Genomic DNA, 7,371 nt, shown 5'->3' on the forward strand with positions numbered 1-7,371 from the left:
TATTTGAAATGGATTAATAGACTTAGAGGCTTGAAATGTGTGTCGAACTTTTTTATTTCAAATGTTAATAATGTAGTGGGACGAAGGGAGTAATTTTTTATAGTATTTTTTATTGATTCGATTAAATTCAAAAATCGTTAAATTTTAAGGTTATTGAAAGAATGTCTATTTGCCTGTTACAATTGCCCAAAATGTAGATTGACGATATTCGGCCTAAAATACCCACTGAATACGCATTGTATTCAATTTATTTTAGAGAATAAAGAATACATCCTGCACATACGTATTTCTTTTAACATAATAAAGATATATGGATTCTGTAAATGCGTATTCATTAAAAGGCAAGAGTGAACACGCAATTATAGAATACATTTTCTTTGTTATTTTGAAGAAAAAAAATCACTTCAAAATTGTTGGAAGAAAACCAAAGAAAATGCAAGCTGATGTTGGTGTCATTTGGAACTGCTTCAATCAAGATGATTTTCTACCTCTAAACATGAACATAACAGATGATGACTATTTTTAACAATTATCTAAAGAAATAGTCAAAGTTCGGGTTGTCTCTTTGACAGAAGTCAGAATCTACTATTTAGACGGTTCCTTCATTTTGCTTAGCAGGGAGGTAATGGAAATATCTTCAACCACATAATTTAAGAGGGTGATTAACTTGATGAAGGACAAAGATACAAGTACAAGAATGTGGACGGCTGTGATGTCTGAGAGGCTGAGAGAAAGAAATGAACGACATGAAAGAATAAGGGCTGAGAAGGAGCAAATGGAAAGGCAATATGCTGGGAGATAGAGATATTTGAGCAAAGATCAAATGAGCTCAAGGCCAGGGGGCTTAGTAGAATCTTAAAAGATGGACATTTCCTGAACATTCAAATTGGCGGATTTTTAAGATTCAAAGTAAATTACCTCAACAGTTATAAATTGGATGATTGGCTTAAACTGGTGAAAGCCTTAAGAAGGACATAAATAATTGAAGAATTTCAAGTGCTAGTAAATATCAAGGACCTCATTAGGAAAGAACCAGACTATGAGAAATTCACCTAGTAATTGTAATGTTTAAACTGATATAACTACTCAATGTATACATTTGTATTTTCCAATCTGTCAATTTTTATGTATTTGATTTTATCTTGGGGTTGGTATTTTTATCATACATGAATTTGTGATAAGCAATCATCTCACAAATTGGGGGAGATTATTGTGCAAGACATGTTTGTACAATAACAGCTCTTGCAGTTGCGTCGCTAGTTCCTTCATTTCCACAGGCGCCATTCGACAGGGAGCCTTTGAAATCGGTTCCATTCCTAAAGGAAAATCAATTGTGAATTCAATCTCTCGATCCGGAGGGTCCGGGTAATTCATCGGGAAATACGTCTGGATATTCCTTAACCACAAGAATATCTTTAATCTTAAGGGGTTCCTTTTCAACATCTCTTGCATGAGCCAAATAGGCTTCACATCCTTGTCGTAATAATATCCTTGTATGAATCGCCGTTAGAAATTTCCTATCTTGCTTCTTTACTTTAAATACCACCTCAGTGGCCATTTTTATAAACCTTATCAACAATTATTTATTAATACGATAGCATGACATGCATATCAACAATAATTTCTTAGAATAATGGGTTATAATACTTTTTAAATTTTCACCCATTTGCACATGCAATCCTATTACTACATGATTCTCTCATTGGTTAAGGTTCTCACATTACAAGAATTTAGATTTTCACAAAGGTATTAAACAAGAATACTAGGTAAACATGTTATGCAAGTAGTTTATGAAATTCAAAGAACCGCAATAAGTTAACAAAGATACATAGATAAATAGTTCAAAGTACAACAAATTCTAGAATCTAAGTTCAACAACAAAGCATGGTTAAACAGAGGAAAAACTGGAAAATATCCCTTATTTACCCCCAACTTCTACCTAACTACTACTGATATACCCAACACTAATAACACAACATAAGGAAAACCCGACATCTGACCAAGTATCTCAAGCCTATTGGCGCGGAGAAACAACATCAACCTCATGATACAGGCTCTACCATATGTCCTGTCTAAAACTCCTACCCACTACTAAACATGGCGGTCGAGAACCTCCCTCAATACTAATAACATCCATCTCAACAGCTTATGAACTCTGCGGGCCTCGACATTAGTATCACTAGAAGAAGGACCCTCCTCCAAACGTCTACGGGCAACATGTTCAACCATCTCAATACGAACACACCACACAGGCACTGGAACCAACATCTCTAGTCGAGACTCACAGGCCATCCTATCTACCACGGCATTCAACTCAGGCATACGATAAAACACAAAGTCACGGTCCCGAGCCAAATCATCACTAACATGGGCAGGGACGGGAACTCTATCAGAAACTAGGGACTCAAGCATGGGAGCGGGAGAATTTGCCCTAACTGTTGGGGACTCAAGTACTGGCATCAAAAGAGAGACAGGCATAGGGGTCACACTATCCTTAGACGGATCCTCCTCAGAGTCTGAACTAATATATAGGGGCTCCTCAGGAGGAGGTGGAGGGGGTATTCTCGGGAGAACCAGAAGGACTAACAGGAGGAGTCGAATCAACATCGCTACCATCTGAACTACTATAAGGATCCCGAGATAAAACATAAAATAACAACCAAGAAACAATATTAGGTTAATTCAAATCTCCGACCCACTCAATTCCATCAACTATTCACTTCCCCAGTCTACTAAATACATTAGACTATACCTAATAGTTTTAATTCAACTCTATATGAGTCGAACACTCTCGTAATTATCAAACTTATTATAACACCCGTTTGTCTAAACTTGTCGCAAGGACTAAATCCTGTAACTCTAATACCAACCTGTGACGCCCTCAAACTCGGGATTAGGAATGAGGACCCACAACACTAATATGCTAATATAATATAGCAACAAAAATATAATAAAGCCTGAAAGCTACAAAGATCTAAACAAGATAAAATATGAGACAAGATTACAACTATCAACCAGAAAATAATAAATACAACCCTTATTATACGTAAATCCAAAAATATGATTCCAAATTAGTATCTCCGGATAATCCAAAAGTATTTGAACCTGATATTACAATTCCCACCATCGATCATCGCTTTCTCACACAGTATCTATCTGATCTGGCACCTGAAATCTGATGGTACGGAAAGGAAACAGTAACGTAACAGACACAGTAATTAAAAACGGAAAAACCAGAATTTTCGAAACCCACCGCAGGATCCATGCGAAAAATAGATATTAATTCGTAGAACAGATTTTTTACCTTAAGAAGCTTTTCACATTGGTTGACTAATGGAGATCCAAAGCTTGTTCAAGCACCACGCATCCCGCTTTCGCGATCTACGCTCTATCGGTATCCACACGAATGCTTGAACACAAGGATTGAATGTGTACTAGCACAAACTCGTTTCTTCTTGCTCTCTCCATCTTCTCCCTTGGTGCCTAGGGTTTTAGTAAAAGTTTTTCATACAAAATCAGTCACAGAAGAGATATTATATAGAGAGTAGAAAAATGAATTATAACTCTTAACTAATTAGGAGTTATTATTAATTCAAAATTCATATTTGTATTATAATTAAGTCCCACTTAATTATTTGACAAGTAAATTTCATAATTAATATTAGTATATTCGAATATCATTATTTATCTAATTAATTAAGTCAAACTTAATTAATATTATAAATAATCCAAATTACTTTAATTTAATTTAAATCTAATTTAAATTAAAGAATCCTTCAAGCATTCTTTGTGTGTGACCCTATAGGTTATTATTACACTGACAACGAATTTTAAATCTAATTTAAAATCGTAAACAATGAGCGGCATCTAGTAATACATCATTGCTACCCAAGTAATAATAATTAAATCGGTGATCGATTAAACCTTTCGTGAATAATGTACAATGTAATATAATTCCTTTAACCAAATATTATAGATTAAACTAGAGGTTGTAATGTGTCATCCTCATCATAGTTTAATCCAAGTTTCCTTGATAAATGAGTAGACAATCATATCACATTAATATTTGAGTGTGACCACGCATTTCATAGTCTAGCTCACACAAAAGACCAATAATATCACTCCTAAAATCAGAGGGTTAAATCCCATCTAGATCATTCATATTTCTCATACGATTCATAATATAACCAATGTCCACTTTTATCATTAACCGGTCAAGAATAAGTTTTAATGGAATCAATGTATATTAATTCTCGTATATAAATATAATGACTTCAGGTCTAAGGACCATTACATCATTATCACTGTGAGAATTACTTATGACACAACAGACATGTAAAATCTCACATCGGGTCTGTCCAGCACCATGTACATATACATATGCCTGTGTCTTTGACTTTACTATCACTATACTTATGATCAATGAGATGTGATCATCAGTCAACAAACACACCAGTCTTAATGCATTATTATTGTCCCTTAATAATAATACTCGACGAGGGACCTTTAGGAATATTGATAATATTCACATAATCTCATTTCTAAGTCATGTACTTAGAGATATATAATTGCATATCATATTTCAAGGACATTTATTAATCTAACATTTATATCGCAGTAAATTAAGAATTAATAAATTATAAAGGTAATAATCTATAGAACATAAACATTAATAATCCTAATGTCTTAAACTAAAATATCATAGTGTTGTCTCTAGGACACAAACACTAACAATTATCAGGATAGTTTTTAGGAGCAGTATATCGATAAGGCACATGTTTATAATTATAGGAATCTAGGTTCACAAGATATCGAGTAAAAAAGATTCAACAAGTTACGTAGGGTCAAGGGATCGTAAGGATCACGAGAATTAGAAACATGATAAAAGTACTTGAAACAAATGAACCAATTACGTGGTTTATCACAAGATTCAATAACAACATTAAGAAGGTCCTATACTTTATCAATGCATATCATAACCATTTATCTATGATCGAATCACAATAAAAAGAAAAAGTTACTTGCCTCACAAAGCTTTCCCTTTTCACGGGATTTGAATTACTGCCACCTAAAATCTCTTTTCATTTCCTAGGTCGAATGCCTTCGCTTTCCAAATCTACAATACAAAATAAACCCTAATTATAAACCTTATCAATCCCCGATGTTTCTCGGAACGTCTACTTCCTACCCCAATCGTATTATCCTCTTTTCTTATTATACTTACACTACACCTATCACGTAGTAGGTAAGCACCTTTATACACTTTATACCTTCGACCTATCATTTACTTTACACATAGTAAGTAATCACGTATTCACATAATTTGACAAACTTTATTTATAACCAAATCCCATTAAAACCTTATGTCTATATTCCTTATACTTACATATAATTTCTTTTAAAAATTGGGCATGACGTATTCGTAAATACGATAATCCTTTTTCAACAACACAATCAACAACAATTCCAATCAATTCATACTACATAATCTTTACACTTATAATTATACCATTACAAATCAGTCAACTACTAATAATACTTAACATGCAACTCGACTCATAAACATTTCACATGACGATTCATTACATCGAATTACAATCATGACACGAAACCCAATCCATGGACTCAATTTCAAATTTTCTTTTCATTCCGAGTATACTTTAAATTCTATATTCCAAAAACCACATTCCATACGTGCAAATTCGAAATAGCATATAATCCAACTCATTTATCACGACATCACATACTTATAACTGAAGAACTGAATATTTTGATTCCTAAATTCTGAAATCATTAACTTAAATACGTTCAACTAATCCCACATAAATTTTATCGACTCTCGAGTCAACATGCATAGTTTAAAATCGAAAAATCCATTTAAACATACAATTCGACTTCACCAATCAAGAGTCCAAATCAATTACTTTAAAAATTCATACCAACCCAACATGCAACAACTAATTTATTAGTATTATGAATTATAGGACTCAGACAAGCATCACGGTCCACCGCCGGCTAGCTGAAACTCATCACCGGGGGCAGCAAGGTCTCGGAGATGCCCTAATTCGGGGTTTTCTTCGACGAAACATCGCCAATTCTCTTAAACGGTAGTGTAAACATTGTTATCATCACAAATACAGTCAAAACAAATACGTTTCACTAAAATTTCATCAAACCCGATTCAAATTCGAATAAGGGTTTCAAAAACCCAAAGTAATACACACATGTAGAGGTGACCATCCGTGCGGGTCGTGCGTGTCGGGCCGGGTTTGTAGCGGGCTGAGACCGAGAAATATCAACACTGAATCGGCACTAGAAGGCGAACGAATCGGGCCGGGCTGGTTTGAGCTGTCAGAAGGTAACCCGGGTTCGGCACTGAGTTTGTGTGCGTGTCAGGCGGTTCACGGGCTGGCACGCGGGCTGGTTCACGGGCCGACACGGGCTGGCACGCGGTTCAGTGTTGCATAATTTGAGTGGAGTTGTGTCATGTTGTGTGAGACTCTGTTTGTTTAAAATGGTGCTATTGTATTTTAATTTTCAATGCTAATATTCGAATTGTATTCTAATTTAAATTCATGTATTGAAATTGTATAATAAATATTTTTTACTATATAAAATTCGAAATTTAATGTTTATTAAAAAATAATTAATAAAATGTAACATTATTTTCTATTATGTCACATAATTTATTCGAAATATTATAATTGTAATCAGTTAATTTTATTATTTTAACTTTTTGGTTAAAAAGAGGTCGGTACCTCTTATAAATTTTATTAATTTAAAAAAATTACAAATGATATGAGAGGACTCCTCTCTAAAAAAATGGAATAACCCACATCAAACATTAAAAAATTACAAATCAAATAATATTAAAACTTTAAATAAAATTACATTTGGGTAAATTTGCATCCAGTTTGTGTATGGTCTTCCATTTTTTACTTGGCATTTTATATTGCATGAATCATGTTTGCACATGTTTTTGTAGTACCTGATTTTCCAGCTTATAGGCACTAACCCGCGGGCCTGTGCGGGCTGCATAGTGCGTGCGGCTCCTGTGCGGGCTCGTGCGGGTTAGCGTCGGTCCCGATTTTTTAGAACTAAATTCGTATTCGGTTCGCTTCATTTGGCGGGTCGTGCGGGTTTGAACCGGCCCGAATCGGGCCGAATATTTTACGGTTTCCGTACGAGCCGGTCCCGAATGAGCGGTTCAAACCCGCCCATTTGGCCAGCTCTACACACATGCATCTACACATTTACATGGAGAAGGTAATACCCAACAAATAGATGAGTTCGGAATAAAAAATGGGAGTGGAAATATGAGAGATTTCGGAGGGGTTGTGAGAGAGAGAGAGAGCGCACCGAGGGGAAGAA

Source organism: Apium graveolens, chromosome 1 (assembly GCF_009905375.1).
Source record: "Apium graveolens cultivar Ventura chromosome 1, ASM990537v1, whole genome shotgun sequence".
Classification (NCBI taxonomy): Eukaryota; Viridiplantae; Streptophyta; class Magnoliopsida; order Apiales; family Apiaceae; genus Apium; species Apium graveolens.